The sequence below is a fragment of the Podarcis vaucheri genome, assembly GCF_965113315.1.
Source record: "Podarcis vaucheri genome assembly, chromosome: 3".
NCBI lineage: Eukaryota > Metazoa > Chordata > Lepidosauria > Squamata > Lacertidae > Podarcis > Podarcis vaucheri.
Genome location: NC_138761.1, coordinates 69,743,799 through 69,762,690, shown reverse-complemented (window position 1 = coordinate 69,762,690; position 18,892 = coordinate 69,743,799). Strand labels below are relative to the sequence as shown.

The window sequence follows — 18,892 nt, the reverse complement described above, 5'->3', positions numbered from 1 at the left end:
CCACACTGGAGGACTGGCACACGCAACTGATGAACTACATGGAATTAGCCGAGATGACTGCAAGGATTCGAGACTTGGGAGAAGAAGCAATGGAGGAGGACTGGAAAAAATTTAAAGACTATTTGCAAAAGTATTATAAGTTATATGAAACATAAGATGTCGTGTGATTGGGAATCTAGCCCCAGTAACAAAACTTAATTATTTATGAAATTTGACAAGATTTATGAAAGAATTAAGGTTTAAATGGGTAAAAACGATATTATGGTATATTGCTCAGAGTATATATTGATCAAGAGATTTAAATTTAAACTGTAATTGAAAATAGAAAGAAACATATGAAATAAGGATATAATTTGCTGATAAATTTATTGTTAAGAAATGCATTCTGCGAGGGATGGGGGAAGTCCAATGGAAATTTGAAATGAGTTATCGAAATGGTCGTGTTTTTCTTTTTCCTTTTTTTCTGGTCTTTTTTTTTTTTTCTTACTTTTTGATCTCTTTGTTATTTCTGTAAAAAATGTAATAAAAATTATTATAAAAAAAAAAAATAAAAAAAAGATATGTCGGGTTGAACCTTGGACCTTCTACATACAAAGGATGTGCTGTACCTTCCATCTGATTGGGGGTGGGGGGAGCACATCTCAAGAATTTGAAGTGCCTTAGCTTTGTGCAGGCCTCAGCAATTCACTTTTTGACAACTGAGGTTCAATATTTTATACCCTCTTTAATGCAGAGTGTACCGACAGATGTGAGCATGACTGAGTATTGTGTCTTTATGGTGATTGCTCAGTTTGTCATCCAAACAGAGGCAAAGAAAAATGATGCCATCACTGAATAAGTAAAACTGCCTGGTTTAAGTGGACTATCATTTTAGCCAGGGGTCAGCAAACTTTTTCAGCAGGGTGCCAGTCCACTATCCCTCAGACCTTGTGGGGGACCGGACTATTTTTTTTTGGGGGGGATAAGGAATTCCTATGCCCCACAAATAACCCAGAGATGTGTTTTAAATAAAAGGACACATTCTACTCATGTAAAAACACGCTGATTCCAGGACCATCTGTGGGCTGGATTTAGAAGGCGATGGGGCTGAATCTGGCCCCTGGGCCTTAGTTTGCCTACGCATGGTTTTAGCTATATTGGGAGTTTCCTGGACCTCTTTATTCCACATCTCTAACTTTTAATGAGATGCTGTGTGTGCCTCTTTCATTTTGCAAGTTTCCTACTAAATCATTGAATAATTATATTGCTGCTGTATTTCATTCATTAGTCTTCCATTTATGTACCTTATGGTGTTGTTGGGTATTAGATTGCATATAACTCAGATATTTGATTGCATATAACTCAATATAATACCAAGTCACTGATTTTCATCAACTTAACAGATGTCTACATTGTATGTCAAAAGAGCTATAAACAAAAGGTGGCAAATTGTTGTTTTTCTTTAACATTTACTAAAGGAAGAGCAGAACACAACAAATACTCTCATTACAAAGAAATATTAACCAAAGATCTAGAGACAATACCATTCTTGAACACCATATCCCATATAGTGTTTTTTCAAATTTGAATTTTAAACAGATGGCTTCATTTTATAACACACCATTTGTCACCATATTCTATATAAAGAGAAATAACATGATTAAGTTTCAAAGAATGGTAGAGTTGGGAGGGACTCTGATTATCTGTAGTCCAAACCCCTGCAATGCAGGAATATGCAGCTGTTCCATATGGGTATTGAACCTGCAAGAATCCAACATTGTTGCATAGTGTTATCTTCCATATCACTTTTCCAGGAGGTACTACGGAGCTGAATTTGAAAATGCCCAATAATATGTGTGAACACCATGCAAGGTTTAATTTGCAAGGTTTCGGTTGTGCTACTATGGGAAGCAAACACTAAAATGAAACGAGCGTTGACTAGCCTGCTTTTGATCGTTATTGTTCCCTGTTTGGCCAAGGTAATAAATTGTTTTCTCAGTGCTGCCTTACCCAAATCTTTCTTGGAAACAATAAAAAGAGGGGATATGTTCTATCTGATTCATGGTTGTTATGTGCTGGTGTGGTTGCTCGAGAGCAAACAGGCAAGACTCCAACCTGTCTTTTCCAGGCTTTATTATCTGTACAAAACTATTTACAATGCAGAGCGTCGGAAGTCCATGTCTGCTCAGTCGCTAGCAGAATCTGGGAGTGGGCGGTCCTTATACCTTCCCCAGCATAACAGTCTTTTGACCCCCATCCTTCTCCTCCCCTCTCTGCTCGCAAACCTACTGCACAGAGTGGGCGTTGGCAAAGGGGGACTTGCCTCTCCTCCGTTTTGCTCAGGCTCGGTGTTGAGGCTCTCCCTAGCATCTTCTGATGTCTGCATCCCTTCCCCACTGAAGGCGGGGCTTCCCTCCTCGCCAGAGGAAGAACTGCTTCGCAAGATCTCCGGAGGCTCCCTGAAACACAGCTGCCCTTCCACCTCTCGCCTCTGAGCTGATGGCAGTTCCCTGACAATGGTTATTTACAAAATCAGGCTACTTACAAATCTGTGTTAATTTGTGCAATTTGCAATCTATAAAGTGACAAAACACAGTTGCATACATCTGCTTTCCTAGTTTTTGGTTTTTGGTTTAATGGCACACAAGCAAAACCTCGACCACTGCAATGACAAACATTACCATAATAAAAAAATTCCTTCCAGTAGCACCTTAGAGACCAACTTAAGTTTGTTATTGGTATGAGCTTTCATGAAAGCTCATACCAATAACAAACTTAGTTGGTCTCTAAAGTGCTACTGGAAGGAATTTTTTGTTTTGTTTTGACTATGGCAGACCAACATGGCTACCTACCTGTAACTAAGACAGTACCATGTTAGCAAAGCCTCAGAATTGGCCTTTTCACATGGAATATTTTTCCAGGATGCAACTCAGTCAGAGGACTTTCAAGGTACAATGTTAGTAAGACCTGTGAAGCATAATGAGACCTTGACCGTTTAGTCTTAAATCTCACTTTTTGGATGATTTATCGTGCTCAGCTATGTTTATGCACTCAAAACTATTGATCTCTGTTTCTTCATAATTGTTGTCAGATTCAATATGCCCAGATAGCAAGACAGAGATAGCAAGACAATATGCCCAGATATTCAGCACAGGGACTAAATTTCCAACTGCCTGGATTATCCCTTTCATGCTGTCCTTCCATGAGAGTACATCCCACTAAGCAAAGTGAGTCTTGCTTCTAAATAAAGTAAACATTCATATGATTGCACTCTATTAAAACCAACTGCCTTGCACTAAATCTGACCACCATAATTCTATACGCATTTTTAAAAGGCCATTTTCATTAGAAGGCAATTAAACTTCCATCTATTTCCCAGTGTAAGCGACTCCTCTCCAATGCAGGTGATAGTTTGAGGAGAGTTAATGAAGATAGCTTCTTTCTCAAATAAGTTTAAGCACATCTGCCGATTCAATTTTTTTGCAATTAGACTGTTGCCAAATGTATTCCTAAAAGCTGAAATTTAATATGCTATTTCATTGAGAAACAGCAATGGTATTAGAGCTATGGAAATAATATGCTACTGAGTACTTGCTAAAGCAAGAACAACTCTTTTTTTGTTCTTGTATGTAGGGTTGCCAACCACAAGAAATTGATTGCCAATTCTCTTTCCATGCCTAGGTAATATACCACCTAGGCACACCATTTTTTTCTAGCCCTCCAGGTTATGGATAAAAAAATCATGTTAAGGGTGCAGTGAATTAAAGTTGTTAGATCTGAAATAGCCGTGAACACTAATCTTGCTTCCTCTCCCTACTATCAAACAGGAATTTTACTCATATCAAGTTAGAGTCTATTGTGTCTACAACACAGATAGCCAGTATTGTGCCTTCCAGATGTTGGAGCACAACTCCCATCATCCCTGATCTGAAGCTGCTTGGGAGTGATGAAATTTGGGTTCCAACAGCATCTGGAGGGGACCACCTTGCCTACCCCTGGCCTACACTTGAGTAGCAGCAGCTAACCAGGGTGTCAAGAGTTTTGCTCTTGGTACTTTTAACTGGAATTGCCTGGGATTGAACCTGCAACCTTCTGCATGACAAACCATGTGCTCTTCCACTGAGCTACAGTCCCTCTCCAAAGTTTACTAGCATTTCTTACTCTTCAGTTTAGATCCAATCAGTTTTCGTTGTCATACATGACTATACAAGCTAATTTTAGACATGGACATTGATAATTTAAATATACCATTATTCTCTTGCTTTGTGTGTTTCCACTGGGTTGTGGGGTTTGTTTGTTTTTTGTTTTATTTTAAAAAAACATAATCCAAATAATGAAAAAAAGAAAATGCATTTTAATAATAATAATAATAATAATAATAATAATAATAATAATAATAATGCATTGAAATTCTCATGAGTACAGGCTTACCATACTTTTGAGGTGACCAAGAAGTGTTTGTGAGTGCCCTTTCTTTCATTCTACTAATGATCTCCCCAGTGCTCTGCACTCCTGTGTGCCTGTACTCCATTGAAAGCCCAGGGGAAAACATTGTGAGGTAATTCCTCCCATGGGGCTTTTCAGATGAGGAAATACAAGAAGACTGCAGAGTGCAGAATACATTTTTTCTTGGAAGTGCGGGGGGATCACCTTTTGGCCACCTCACGAAAAGGTAAACTGAAAACCCCAAACTCACCAAAATATGGAAGCAACCTGAAAATAAAGCAGAAAACTAGAAGCCTCATTCCCAGAGGAAGGAAAACTTTGACAAACATCCTTAGAAATTTATCCCATTATTCATTGGGCAAATTCCAACCAGATTTTCATAATTGGTTTGTGGTTGCTTTTTTAGCTTTCACAGTGAGCATTCAAAAAAAAAAAGCTTGGCTGCCGTCCAAATGTTGGTGCATGTACACCAATGGTGGTTTGAATTTATCATATTGCCTCGGGAATTATACATCGGTTTCACCTGGCCTCATAGCACTAGTCATGGCAGTGAAGAACTCTGCAATATTATTTATTTGTCAGTCTAAAGCTCTTCAGTCAAAACCAGCTCCCAGAATGGATTACAAAGATCAATAATAAGATAGTCCCTGCCATCAGACTTGCAATCTAAAATACACAACACAAAAGTTAAAGAGATTAGAAGGGAGGAGGGAAAATACAAATTCAAGAGCAGTACTTCATAGGATGATTGGCTGGAATGAAAAGAGTTCAAAGAAAGGAGGAGCCAAAAATTGCTGGTCCCAGCAATTGATTGACCTTGCTTCTCAAAGTGGCCTCAGTCTGGTGCAGCCTGATGGAATGGCTGTTGCAAGATGACAACTGAGGGATACGAGAAGCCTGATGGAACTGTGTCACAGGAATAGTCCTTCTTCCGTTCTTTCCCTCCCATGTTGCCTGCTGGAATAGCTATTAATAGAAGGCAGTTGAAGGAGGATTATTCCAACTCCAAACATTTATATAAACATCTAGCTCATTGTATCTCAAAACTTTGGGATGAACAGCAGCATTTAAACAAAATGAAGCCCACAGAATAAAATGAGCATTATAGTATAAACCTCCATTTAGCATGTAAGAGTCAATTCACCCCCATACTGGTTTAACATTATCCATTAAAATTCAGCCTGAACCAGGTTTATCACACTTTTGTTAGTCTGCAGCTTGGACTTTGGGAAGACTCCAAAAGAAGATCATGCCCACCCATCTGCAGGCTGCCATTAATCCAGTTTTGTTCTGGTTCAATCACAGTCAGTGTGTCTGCATTCTTAGTCCCCCACTGTGAGGGAACCTAATTCAAAAGTCAATGTTTCATTGGGAGTGGAATGTTGTCCTGGGCTCACAGCCAGCTCACATCCTCTTCTGATGTTACTTTTTATTGGCACAGATCTTACATATATGAGCTTTGCTCCCAGACACATTCATGATACGTCTCTGGAGAACAATTTACCTGTAACTTATACCTTTCAAATAATTCTTGGCTGACTTGACTGAAACCCTTTAGGTTTTCCGAAGAGAGTTTTGACTGCAAACTTGGATAGAGACCTTGCCTAACTTTTTTTGATGGTTCGTTCATTTTCTCTCTCAACATCAGGTTGTCATCTTTAAAACTGGATTTGGTATGGTCTGTCTCTTAGAATAATATTAGCAAAAAAAGAATGAAAGTTCAGGTTGTAGAGCACTTTAAGTAACAGTATAAAACAATGAAAGTTAACTGTGTTAGCTATTTCACAACTGGGACCTTGCAACAAAATGTTGCTGTGTATCTCTGGTGGATGGATACTACCTGTGACTGACAGGGCTGGGGCGGAATGATAGACAGATATCCCGCCTCTAACTTGGGTCTTATTTAGCCCAGGGGAGACAGGTTCAGCAATTGATGGCAGCAGGTGGTAAAGAAAGCAAAAGCAAAGTCAGAAAAAAAGGGCTGCATTGTTTGGGTAGTTGGCCGTTACACCTCATATTCAACTGCTGCATTCCTGACTGGCCAGCCATACCCTCCACAGGAAGTCTGCAAGCAGAACCTAAGTGCCACAGCTTCCTGTCCCTCCCTCTGTAATTTCCAGCGACTGGTATTTAGAGGCAGACTAGTGGACACAGAACACAGCCATCATGGCTAGCATACCTACCCTCCATGAAATTGTCTACTCAACTTTTTAAGCCATCCACACCGGTGGCCATTGCTACCTCTTGTGGGAGCACATTCCACAGCTGAACATTAGCAATAATGTTACTGTGTGAACGTATATCAAAGTCGGGAAGGATGGTAGCTTTTGGCTCATCCTTCATTTGATGGAAGGAAGAGATTGGTGAGCATCCCTTCCAGTTTCTCTGATTCCCATCTCAGCTTTTCCTTGCCTCTGCTTTCACTGCCTTTTATCCTTTTCCTGCTACCTTACAAGTAGCCACCCCATGTCCCTTTCCCAGTTTTATCCCAAGTAAGTAATCTGGGGACAATGTCCAGGGCACTCATCAACTTTGCCTCAAGCTCTTCTCTCAATGTCACCTTCTGTGTATCTGCTCATGTGACATAGCTAGCTATCCCTTTCCTAATAGGCAGCCAGGGAAGGGCTTTGCCTAGTACTAAGCTCACAGGCCCTCCAAGTGTCCCTATTTTCCAGGGATTTCCCTGATTTAGAGAAGCCATCCTGGTTTCTGATTTGATCCCAGAATGTCCTGCTTTTCCTTAGGATGCCCCTATTTTCACTGTAGAAATGTGAGAGAGTATGGAGTTCATAGAATCATAGAATCATAGAGTTGGAAGAGACCACAAGGGCCATCGAGTCCAACCCCCTGCCAAGCAGGAAACACCATCAGAGCACTCCTGACATATGGTTGTCAAGCCTCTGCTTAAAGACCCCCAAAGGAGGAGACTCTACCACACTCCTTGGCAGCAAATTCCACTGTCGAACAGCTCTCACTGTCAGGAAGTTCTTCCTAATGTTTAGGTGGAATCTTCTTTCTTGTAGTTTGGATCCATTGCTCCGTGTCCGCTTCTCCGGAGCAGCAGAAAACAACCTTTCTCCCTCCTCCATGTGACATCCTTTTATATATTTGAACATGGCTATCATATCACCCCTTAACCTCCTCTTCTCCAGGCTAAACATGCCCAGCTCCCTTAGCCGTTCCTCATAAGGCATCGTTTCCAGGCCTTTGACCATTTTGGTTGCCCTCCTCTGGACACGTTCCAGTTTGTCAGTGTCCTTCTTGAATTGTGGTGCCCAGAACTGGACACAGTACTCCAGGTGTGGTCTGACCAGAGCAGAATACAGTGGCACTATTACTTCCCTTGATCTAGATGCTATACTCCTATTGATGCAGCCCAGAATTGCATTGGCTTTTTTAGCTGCCGCGTCACACTGTTGGCTCATGTCAAGTTTGTGGTCAACCAAGACTCCTAGATCCTTTTCACATGTACTGCTCTCAAGCCAGGTGTCACCCATCTTGTATTTGTGCCTCTCATTTTTTTTGCCCAAGTGCAATACTTTACATTTCTCCCTGTTAAAATTCATCTTGTTTATTTTTGCCCAGTTCTCTAATCTGTCAAGGTCGTTTTGAAGTGTGATCCTGTCCTCTGGGGTGTTAGCCACCCCTCCCAATTTGGTGTCATCTGCAAATTTGATCAGGATGCCCTTGAGTCCATCATCCAAGTCGTTGATAAAGATGTTGAATAAGACCGGGCCCAAGACAGAACCCTGTGGCACCCCACTAGTCACTCTTCTCCAGGATGAAGAGGAACCATTGATGAGCACCCTTTGGGTTCGGTCAGTCAGCCAGTTACAAATCCACTGAGTGGTAGCATAGTCAAGACCGCATTTTACCAGCTTCTTTACAAGAATATCATGGGGCACCTTGTCAAATGCCTTGCTGAAATCAAGGTAGGCTACATCCACTGCGTTCCCTTCATCTACCAGGCTTGTAATTCTGTCTAAAAACGAGATCAGGTTAGTCTGACATGACTTATTTTTCAGAAATCCATGCTGACTATTGGTGATCACAGCATTCCTTTCTAGGTGCTCACAGACTGTTTGCTTAATGATCTGCTCCAGAATCTTCCCTGCTGTTGATGTCAGACTGACTGGGCGGTAATTATTTGGGTCCTCTCTTTTCCCCTTTTTGAAAATAGGGACATTTGCCCTCCTCCAGTCTGCCGTTATCTGACCCCTGAGCCGTCTGAAGGCAATCCTGTATACAGAAGTTCTTTTTAATGTTTTATTGTGTTTTTATATATGTTGCAACCCAGTAAGATGTGCGGGGTATAAATAGTAGATATCATTATGGAATGGGACATCCCTATTTCCATCAGAGAAATATTTCAGGGTATGAGCCCAGGGCATGCAAGCTGCCTACAAAAGGAATGGCTAAGACAAATGCATGAAAACCAGATGGTGCAGAAGCCAAGTCTTGAAGGAAAATGGGTCTGACTGAGTAGTGTAGAAGACGACTCCTTCTATTAATGTCTTTGGATCCTAAGAGCATGGATGTGAACCAGAACGTAGCCCTTTTGCAAGTGTTATTGGAGACAAATTCAACTCTTAGAAGGCAAGCAGGAAATCAACTCATAGCACAATGACCTTTTAGATTGAATGCTGCTGTAGAAGTTTGCATGTCCAAGTCAATGGATGTCTTGCTAATGGCTCCATATATATTTCAACCAGGACCACTAAAATACATCTGTACTTTTCATTCAAGCATGAAATACTGCATTGTGAGAGAACAAAGGAGCCACATTGAATCATGTTATTTGGTGGCTTTTAAAAACCGAAAAATAAATGACTGACATTCTCCACATTTGACAGCATGTGTCATGCAGCCTGCAGTGCTTTTTTCGTTGAGTGCTTTTAAACAGAAACAGAGGTTTTTAAATCCTGCAAAGGGGAGGGGGATAATACAAACTACTGAAAATCACAGGAGAGAAAATAAAAAAAATGTTCCAACAAGATGTACAGCTAGTGGATGAACATGTAACAAGGTGGCTAAAGGATGCTAATCCTTAGTAAATTATCCTGAATATGCATTCTAGAAATTACTGCCAATCAGAAAGTTTAAATCATATATGGCTAGGCTAGGAATTTTGTTAGTTAGATTAAACAGAGCGGCTAGTAAATCTCACATCATTAGGGGGGTTGTGCATTTACAAGAAGTCCCAGACACTCTGTTTCTAATCTCCAAAATCTTTACTAAGATTCATGTGTCTAAGAAACATATTTGTGATATTAGCTTTAAATGGCCATTGTTTTGTGTGCATTTATCAGAGGTTGGAATTGATCCATTTACTCTAGAGAGATTCACTGCCTGAACTTAAGAGTTTGACAGCAGGCCCATTCTCTCATCCTCAGTACTTTTAAATTATTAAGCTATGCCCATTTCAAAGGACTAAAACAAATTGAATCTGGCAGATGTTTGTTTCCTATTAAATGGGGAGAAAAGCATGGTAGTGGTTGCTGTGAAATAAATCTCATTTTAAATGGGAAAGCAGTCTGTTTACTAATCCAATACTGCAAGTGCTGTTTATTTATAATTTTTTGTTGCCGGGGGGGGGGGGAGACCCAGAGGACAGCAAGAATGCAGAATCCTTGGAATCTGTTTTGAAATTGCTGATCATCCAAGTTCCGTGTTCTGTATTAGACACACAATTACCATTGACTGGCAATAGTGTTTAGCTCAGCCTCGGCGGATAGATCTGTCAAGCGGGTGGAGAAATGCTGAACCGAGTTTTGGAAACCACATCACAGAGCCATTTCCCAAATGTAACTGGGGTTGTTGCCCAACAGTCTGAAGAAGTGAGAGAGAACAAATGGAAGCATGAAATCAGAGTAGCAGATGCGTCCATAAGGCGCAGAATACCAAGAGAAATAGGACAGAGAAACTAAGCAATTGTGAAGTCACGCTTTATTCATCGTTTCTAACATCTGTTCGTGTAGGCTTGGGAAAACACTGAAGGTAAAGAATGTAAGCTTTCGGTGTCATTTGGACTTGACAATTAAGCACTGAAACTCAGGCAGAGCTAGATGACTATTGCACAACTTTCCATAGTTCTCTATATGCCCTACAGCAGGGGAGGGGAAACCTCAAGCACGGGGAACCAAACACAGACCTCCATTTCTCTCAGTCTTGCCACTGGGAGTCTCCCAAGCTTCAGCCTCTCCCCAGCCACATTCCGTCTCCTAAGGTTACATCCCTCACTGCTTTGGACTCTCTTCGGGTTTTCCCTGGGTAAAATGTGTGCTTGAATTCTGATAATGCTTTTTACTTGCCTGGATGCAGAAGGGTGTGCAAATGTTTGTAGAAACTAGTCTAAAATTCACATTTTATGGCGAGCCCCACCCACCCCTGGCAGCTGGCTCCCAGAAGAGTGTGCAGCCTTTGGGCCAAGAATGGTTCCCCAGCCCTGACCTATAGTAGTATATTTGTTATATCCCATTCCTGGTTTCTGCACTATTTTTTTAAAAATGAAAGCAATACCCTACCCATCTGGCTGCGTTTTCCCAGCCACTCTGGGCGGCTTCCAACAAAGTATTAAAATACAGTGGTCTGTTAAACATTAAAAGCTTCCTGTTATGTACTGAGTTGAATAGGATCCAAACTGCAGCAGTCTGATTGGTCCTAGAACAATAGGATTCAGAATGCAGCAGTCTGATTGGTCCAAGAACAATGCAGCAGTGTGATTGGTTGGCAGGAACCACCCAATCATGCTCCAGATATAAGTGAATCCACAACCTGATTGGCTTACAGTAGAATTCCAGAATTAACCAATCATGTGCAGCCCATTGTGTAAATAATGTATATAAAGCAGATACTTTGAGGGGTCCCACAACCCTCAGGAGAAGTTCTTGGGAGACACGCTGCATTGGGTAGGTGGGATCAGCAGAAATCAGGTGGTCCAGTTTGCGCAAATGGAAATGCTTCTGTTCGCACAGAGTCATCACTGGGTACTGCATAGGAACTTAGAATTGGATTCAGCCTTTTCAGGGGAACAACACATAGTATCTAACCCAGACAAGGATGGGTAACCAGGCCCTTGGCTGAATATACCATATGGCCTTTTAAATGTGTTTGTGGGAGAAGGGTTATTGAGTTTTGTTTTTATTTATTTTCCTGTTACGTATCCCACCCTGCCCAATATTGTATTTTTATGTTGTGAACTGCTCTGTGAACTTCAGATGAAGGGCAGGATAAAAAATTAATAAATAATAATAATAATAGTATTTTAGAATGGTGACTGTACTGAAACTCAGTAGGTATTATGAGTTGAGTCCAGACTTAGTCATGCTTACAACAGACTCGCTCAAATTAGTGCATTGTGTCCAACTAACTTTTATTGAGGCAGACCCAAATAAATTAATGGGCTTACAATAGTCATGCCCATTAATTTCAGTACATCTACTTTGAGTAGGACTGAGCCTGGATACAACCCAATGGTTTTAACTTAAGTCTCATTGATTTCAGTTGATCTCCTGTAAGCATGCCTAAATCTGGATTGAAGCCTTTGCTACCTGACTCCTTGTTTCATGATGATGATGTTCTCAGTTACCTTCTAGATTTCAAAACAAAAAACACATTGTTATCCATCAATGAACACATCTCTCCTTTGTTTACCTATAGGGCAGTATGTGTGCAATAAAATGTAGCATGATGATTTATTGCCACCTCGATCATAATCTCATTGTGAACTTCGATCATCAGTCAACCAACCATTTGTGTATCTCTACACTTTCAAATTAGCCAGATTGATTGCTTGGTTAAAGTCGCAATGTGAAATCATGTAAGATCCTGCCTAAATTCAATTAGATGAAATTGCCTATAAAATAAGTACACAGTTGCCCTTCAGGATCTGTCTCCACATGTGCAGAAGGGCTAAAGCGATAGGTTTGGCCACTGTCCAGCTCCTGCAGCAATTCTAAAGCCATACAAACCTGAAAATGAAGAAAGCATACTACTGCTGGCTCCATCTTTGCATATACGGGTACACACACACACACACACACACACACACACACACACACGTGTTATCATATCTGCATATTATAAATACAGGGGCGCAGGTGGCACTGTGGTTTAAACCACTGAGTCTCTTGGGCTTGCTAATCAGAAAGTCGGCGGTTCAAATCTGTGCGATGGTGTGAGCTCCCTTTGCTCTGTCCCAGTTTCTGCCAGCCTAGCAGTTCGAAAGCATACCAGCACAAGTAGATAAATAGATACCGCTGCGGCAGGAAGGTAAACTCTGTTTCCTTGCGCTTTGGCTTCTGTCACGGTGTCCCGTTGCACCAGAAGAGGTTTAGTCATGCTGGCCACATGACCCAGAAAGCTGTCTGCAGACAAACGGCAGCTCCCTTGGCCTGAAAAGCGAGGTGAGTGCTGCACCCCATAGTCGCCTTTGACTAGACTTGACTGTCCAGGGATCTTTTACCTTTACTTTTTATGTATTATAATTACATGCTCCAAAATTCTATCCTTTGTAGCTTAGATACATCATATTAAAAGCTTTATCTTCCTAGATATCATTTTGCACTGATTAGTTTAATGTAAATCACGTAAGTATTTTGAACAAGCCTTTTTTTACATGTTTTACATTTAATAGAATTTAATTTTAAAACGTATTTTATAAGTAAATGCATACTTACTCACTGGAGAATGTACTGCTTTCAAGGCAGCATTCTTTGTTTTTATCAGATAATGTTGTTTCTGTTTTCTTAGCGAAAGTGGATTATTTGAAGTGTAAAAATTGCCAGTAGCTTCAAAAATAACATTTTCTACGATTTATTTCATGATAATAGACATTCACAACCTTTGAAAAAGTTAGAGTCAAAGACTATTTTCCACAGCTTCTATTTAGATACATTTTCAAATAATAATTAATTATTTGCTTTGATTTTTTTAAAAAAACCACAAGCAACAAAAATCCAAAGAACAGAAGATAGAGAAATGCCATATTGATCACCTTATCTGTCACTTTTTTCAACAGAAGTTCATTTATAGAGTGTGGCTTCAAAAGATTACACTAACTGAAAAAAGAATCTCATGGGATGTTTTGTTTATAAATCCAGGTTCAGAGTTGTTCATGATCCTGTTATCCAACAGGTAATCTGTTGGAGTAATTGTTTACTTTTTATTCTGATCCCCTCAGCAATATATGATGATGTTCTGAGATGCTCAGATAGCAAATGCATCATTCAATTTTCCTTTGAGAAAAGGTCACAGCACTTCGGGCTTTTTATTTTAGAAAAAAAGGGCGGGGGGGCATGATAGATTTGTATAAAATTATGCACAGCGAGGAGAAAGATAAGTTTTTATCCCTCTCTCATAAAGTTAGAACTTAGGGCCATTCAATGCTATTCAATGAATCTAAATGCTGAACAATTCAGGACAAAGAGATGAAGTGATGGCCACTAAACTGCGTTGCTTTAAAAGAGGATTAGACAAATTCATGGAGGAGAAGGCTTTCTTTTTTTTTTTTTAAGATGATATTTATTGAAATTTTACAGACAATAAAAGGTTACAAAATTAAAAATAAGAAATTAAAAAGAATAACAATAATAAAAGAAAAAGAGATACAAAGATACAAAGACAAAATACATAAAAAGTAAAAAAAGTAAAAAGAAATCAATATTTTCATGTCTTATATTTCATTTACTTATTTCCTGACCTCCTCACCCCCCCCTTTTTGTATTCCAGTTCACATGGTTAATTCAGCAAATCCTCACCCTCTAACCTTTATGTTTACTCAATATCTTATCCTATTTTAACTATATATTTTCAACCATTGTCAATCCGTAGTTACATATTCTTGTTAATCTTTTTACCAATACCGCTTATTTGTAAACCAACGTCCCTTTAACATTCATTACAGTATTTCTGCAAGTAGTCTTTAAATTTCTTCCAGTCTTCTTCCACCATCTCTTCTCCCTGATCTCGGATTCTGCCTGTCATTTCTGCCAGTTCCATGTAGTCCATCACCTTCATCAATGGAGGAAAAGGCTTTCAATGGCCACCGGCCACAATGCTTTTCCACTGAGCTTGGAAGTGGTATTGAATTGTGGTGTTCCTCCACCCATCCCTTGCATCCTCCAGCTGTAGAGCTTCCCCTCCTTGTCTGCTGAAATCCATGCTGGAAGCAACCAAAGTCCCAAAACAGATTGTCCCAGGGCAGGAAAGATGAGAGACTGAGTCTGCCCAGAATCCCTTGGATCCACATCCCTTGGATCCCCAACTGCCATCACATCTTGAAACTAGGCCTGATCCAAGCCTAATCACTGCACTAGCTACAGGCTGGCACAGTGATTTGCCTCCCCCCACAACCACCACCTCCAACCCTGGCCAGGGATCACAGCAGGGCTGTGAATGTGGCAGTAGTTCCACTGCTCCATTAAGCACCGCCTCTCCCTAGGCAGCAACCAGGGGTTGGATTGCACCCTTAGCCTTGTATTGAAAGCGGCACTAAGCAACTGTTTGGCCAGTGCAAGGATCAGTGCCAGATTTACGTATAAGCTAAACAAGCGATAGCTTAGGGCCCCACTCTCTTAGGGCCCCCCAAAAAAATTAAAGGGAAAGAAAACTGGATGTACAGTTCCAAAACATAAGACAAAAAAAAAACAAATAAAACCTACATACAGCAACAGTGTTTTGTGTTGTATAGGCTCCTATGATGTAAGTAATGGGCCCCGCCTGCTAGCCTGCTCCCTAAATTATCACTGGTTTGCTCATTTCTATATATAGGGTGCCTACATTCTGCATGGGCTGGTTGCGTGACAACGTGTGCAAATGGCTTTAGATACCTATTAGGTCCATAAATTACCATATAGCATATGTTCAACACAAGAAACAGCAACAAATTGTTACAATTTGTTGTTAACAAAGGACAGCTGGACATATAAAGGGCCCCATTACCTTCGGTAGCTTAGGGCCTCATCAAACCGAAATTCAGCCCTGGCAAAGATTCCCACTTGCACAACTCCTTTGCCTCTCCTCATCCTCCCCAAATTTGCTTGCGGCGGGGGGAGGGGGAGGTAAAACAGATTGTGGGGGTGGGGGTGGCAGGGAGGAGAGTAGGGAAAATCTTGTTGCACATGCTTAACTCCATGTGCTGACAGGATGGTTAATAAGCATTCTTTTGGACACAAGTCTTACTGTATGCTGTTTTGTATGCTAGTCTGATTGCTGATTTGCACACAGACATTTCTGGACTGAACTCATTGTGATCAGGACTGCAAAATCATTATTCATAAGACCAAATGGTGCAGGAAGTAGGTGTTACGGACAGGAATCCCAAATTGTTTCACTGTGTAACTTGATGTTTACAGCAGCCTTTCAAAACGTGTGTGTAAGGTAGGCCTGTTTCATTATCCTCAATGTACAAACCAGGCAGCAGCAGAAGTTGAAAACTAAAATAAATGCAGTTTGTGGAGATCACAGCTTACACACACACACACACACACACACACACACACACACATATATAAAATTATATAATATTATACCAGAATATGAATCAAAATCTCTTTATGTTGCAACTCCCCCTAGTGGGGCATAATTTATCATTTTAATATGTATCCACTGCTAACAACATGAATTTTCCTTTTCAATAAAAATGTAATCCTCAGTCGTTTTCATATATTTGGGTAATCACTGACAGAGACAAACTTCTTCTGAGATTGACATATATTTTTGAAAGCAGAATTAATTTCAGTTGTGTAGCGATTACTGCTGGACTGTTAAATGTATTCAGAAACAATTATAAACAGGCCTTGAACATTGAAAAGGAGCAATAACATAATACTTAGTAACAGGCTTTTTCTCCCCATATGAATTTGCAGAACATAAAATGTCTACTAATCAGCGGCAGATGATGTGAGAAAGTGGCAGGACTCACCTTACCGCTGATCTGTCATGCTGTGGCTGCTGCTTACCAAGAGGCAAAAGGGGTAGGGCAAGGGCACTGTGGGGCACAAGCACTGTGGGGCTGCCAGATTGGCGCCGCTGGTGCATCTGCTCCATGCTGATCTCCTCTTCCCAGTCAGCAGCAGCGACATGACCAGCTGAAGGTCAGGTGAGCATCACTACCATGCTACACATCCACTACCACTATAAAGGCTTTGCATTCAATATAATAGCTAAAGCTGCTTTCACAAGAGACACTTGCATTTTTGTTCATTTCCTACCGCGATGCAATGATGGCCAGCAGTGATAATAGTAAAGTGAAATGGGTTGGATCCAGATGCCTAGAGCATCTTGAAATCAAGTCCTATTTATTTCAGTAAACTTGTGTAGCCTCTTCTGTAATAGAAAACAAAGGGAGTGTAATTTTAGTTTGTAGCAAAGACTCACACATGCTTAAAGTACGGTTCATTTCAGTGGGTCTACTCTAAGCATGACCAAGTCTAGAGCCATCCCACTATGAAAGCGCTCTAAAAGTCAAGCCTTTTTTAATTATTATAGTTCAGCATCTCTTCTTTATGTGAACTGGTTCATTTAAATGGCACGCAGGTGTCCTAAACATTGTACAGTTTGTGCAACAAATACTGTAGGGGAAAATATTTAGTTTTCAATTCTGAAACATACTTTTAAAGAGCCATCTCACACTTTTTTTTTTAAGATGGACTTGTAAAACATGTGCTGCTGCATTTTTATAAATCACTTTTCATCAAAAAAATCAGTGTGCTTTACAGTACCTAATAAAACAATAGCATTGCATTCAACAAAACAATTTGGTTGACTGACATTCAATGCCCTCTTAAAATGTGTTTTGCGGGTGGCTATTGGGTTGTTCTTGTTTTTATTTTGATTACGTATTCTGTGTTTTTATATTGTGATTTTATCCTGTGAACCACCCTGAGACCTGCAGGTATAGGGCAATTTAATAATAATAATAATAATAATAATAATAATAATAATAATAATAATGGTACACATTATAGAAACAGTCCAGCAGCAGGTTTCATAATACAATGGTACCTCGAGTTACAAATGTTTCAGGTTACAAACTCCTGGAAGATTTCCCTCAAGTTGAGAACTTTGCCCCCAGGATGAAAAAGGAAATTGTGTGCTGGCGGCACGGCGGCAGCAAGAGGCCCCATTAGCGAAAGCACGCCTCTAGTTAAAAACAGTTTCAGGTTAAGAACAGACCTCCGGAACGAATTAAGTTCATAACTAGAGGTACCACTGTACAATGCAACCTTGCATAGACACCAGCATGTTCCAAAGACCTGGATAAATAGATGGATCCTTAGCTGATGGTGAGAACTCAGCAGGGAAGAAGGCTGAACCCCTCCCCAAGGGCTGGAAGTTCCACATGGTTCCTTGGTAAGCATATGCTAGTGGTAAACAAGGCTTTGGTGTGCAATGCATCATTGGGAATGCCAAATAAAAAGACTTTAATTGCATAAACACTAGGTGGCAGAGTAAGTACAGAAAAATCTAAATGTTAGGTGATATTTCTAAACTTTACAGCAATTTGAACAAGTCAATATATTAGGGTACACTTTTTAAATTTGTAGTAATCTCTTTCCCCCTTTGTTTTTCTCTTCCAGAAATGCTCCTGATCAGGTGTGAAACTGCAGGTTTTGTCATTCCTCTCCAAAAAGCAAAACATATGGGACATATTAAAGCTTACAAGGAACGCAGAATAGAATGTCAGAACTGAGTTAGCACAATGCTACTTAAACAACACATTCATATTTACTGTATATGCGGCGTTTAATCCTGTATGCACTTGCCCGGGAAAAAGTTCCATTGAACACAATAAATGTCTGTGGTTCTTCTTCATTTACACCATGGACTGAAATAAACTGATTTGTAGCAATAGGAGGTCTGCCTCAGGAAAAAACCCATATGTTTACTAAGCTTTCATATATTTGGTGTTAGGTAATTTGAAGGTCCCCCCACATATTTAAGATACTTAATGCCATATGGGAGTGGGCCTCAGCGCAGGGTAGGAATGGAGGAGAAATTCAATTCGGTTCACATTTCAAGGCGATCTTACCAAATTTGTACCTTACAAAACCATAGGCAAACAAAAATTCATCCCTCAACATTCTCCCATCTTTGAATTTTGCAATGCAATCCTCCAGCCAAATAATATGTAAATAAATGCATAAGCTAGGATTAGTGTGCTTTAAAATGCATTATATTAGGGGGGAAATGCTTTGCAAACATGCATGTTAGGCATACCAAAATTTGGAGAAATTCACATTAAAATGATGAATTTTCATGATTTTTATTTTTAAAACAATAACTCGTGAATTGTTGCAGAAAACTGAATTTAAAATTGCAAAAATGAAAAACTAAGAAAACAAAAACTGACAGTTTGATCCATCCCCAACAGTGAGAGAGTGGAAGAGAGTAAATAAGTAAATGATTCCTTTGAATTGGGTAGGCCTGAGGACAAGAGTACAGAAGTCTTCAAGCTGGCTGCATC

General features: G+C 40.2%; 1 long non-coding RNA gene across 2 annotated transcripts in view; it reads left to right on the top strand.

Annotated features, from left to right (window-relative positions):
- The window catches only part of LOC309528606, a 28,383-nt gene extending 9,895 nt beyond the window's left edge, over positions 1-18,488 (top strand). The window contains exons 2-5 of one of the 2 annotated variants that reach the window (XR_014217835.1): positions 13,445-13,560; positions 15,652-15,804; positions 16,293-16,525; positions 18,006-18,488. This is a non-coding gene — a long non-coding RNA (uncharacterized lncRNA). The remainder of the gene's footprint in view (positions 1-13,444; positions 13,561-15,651; positions 15,805-16,292; positions 16,526-18,005) is intronic. The other variant, XR_014217834.1, reaches the window with a different exon arrangement.
- The last annotated feature ends 404 nt before the right edge of the window (positions 18,489-18,892 follow it).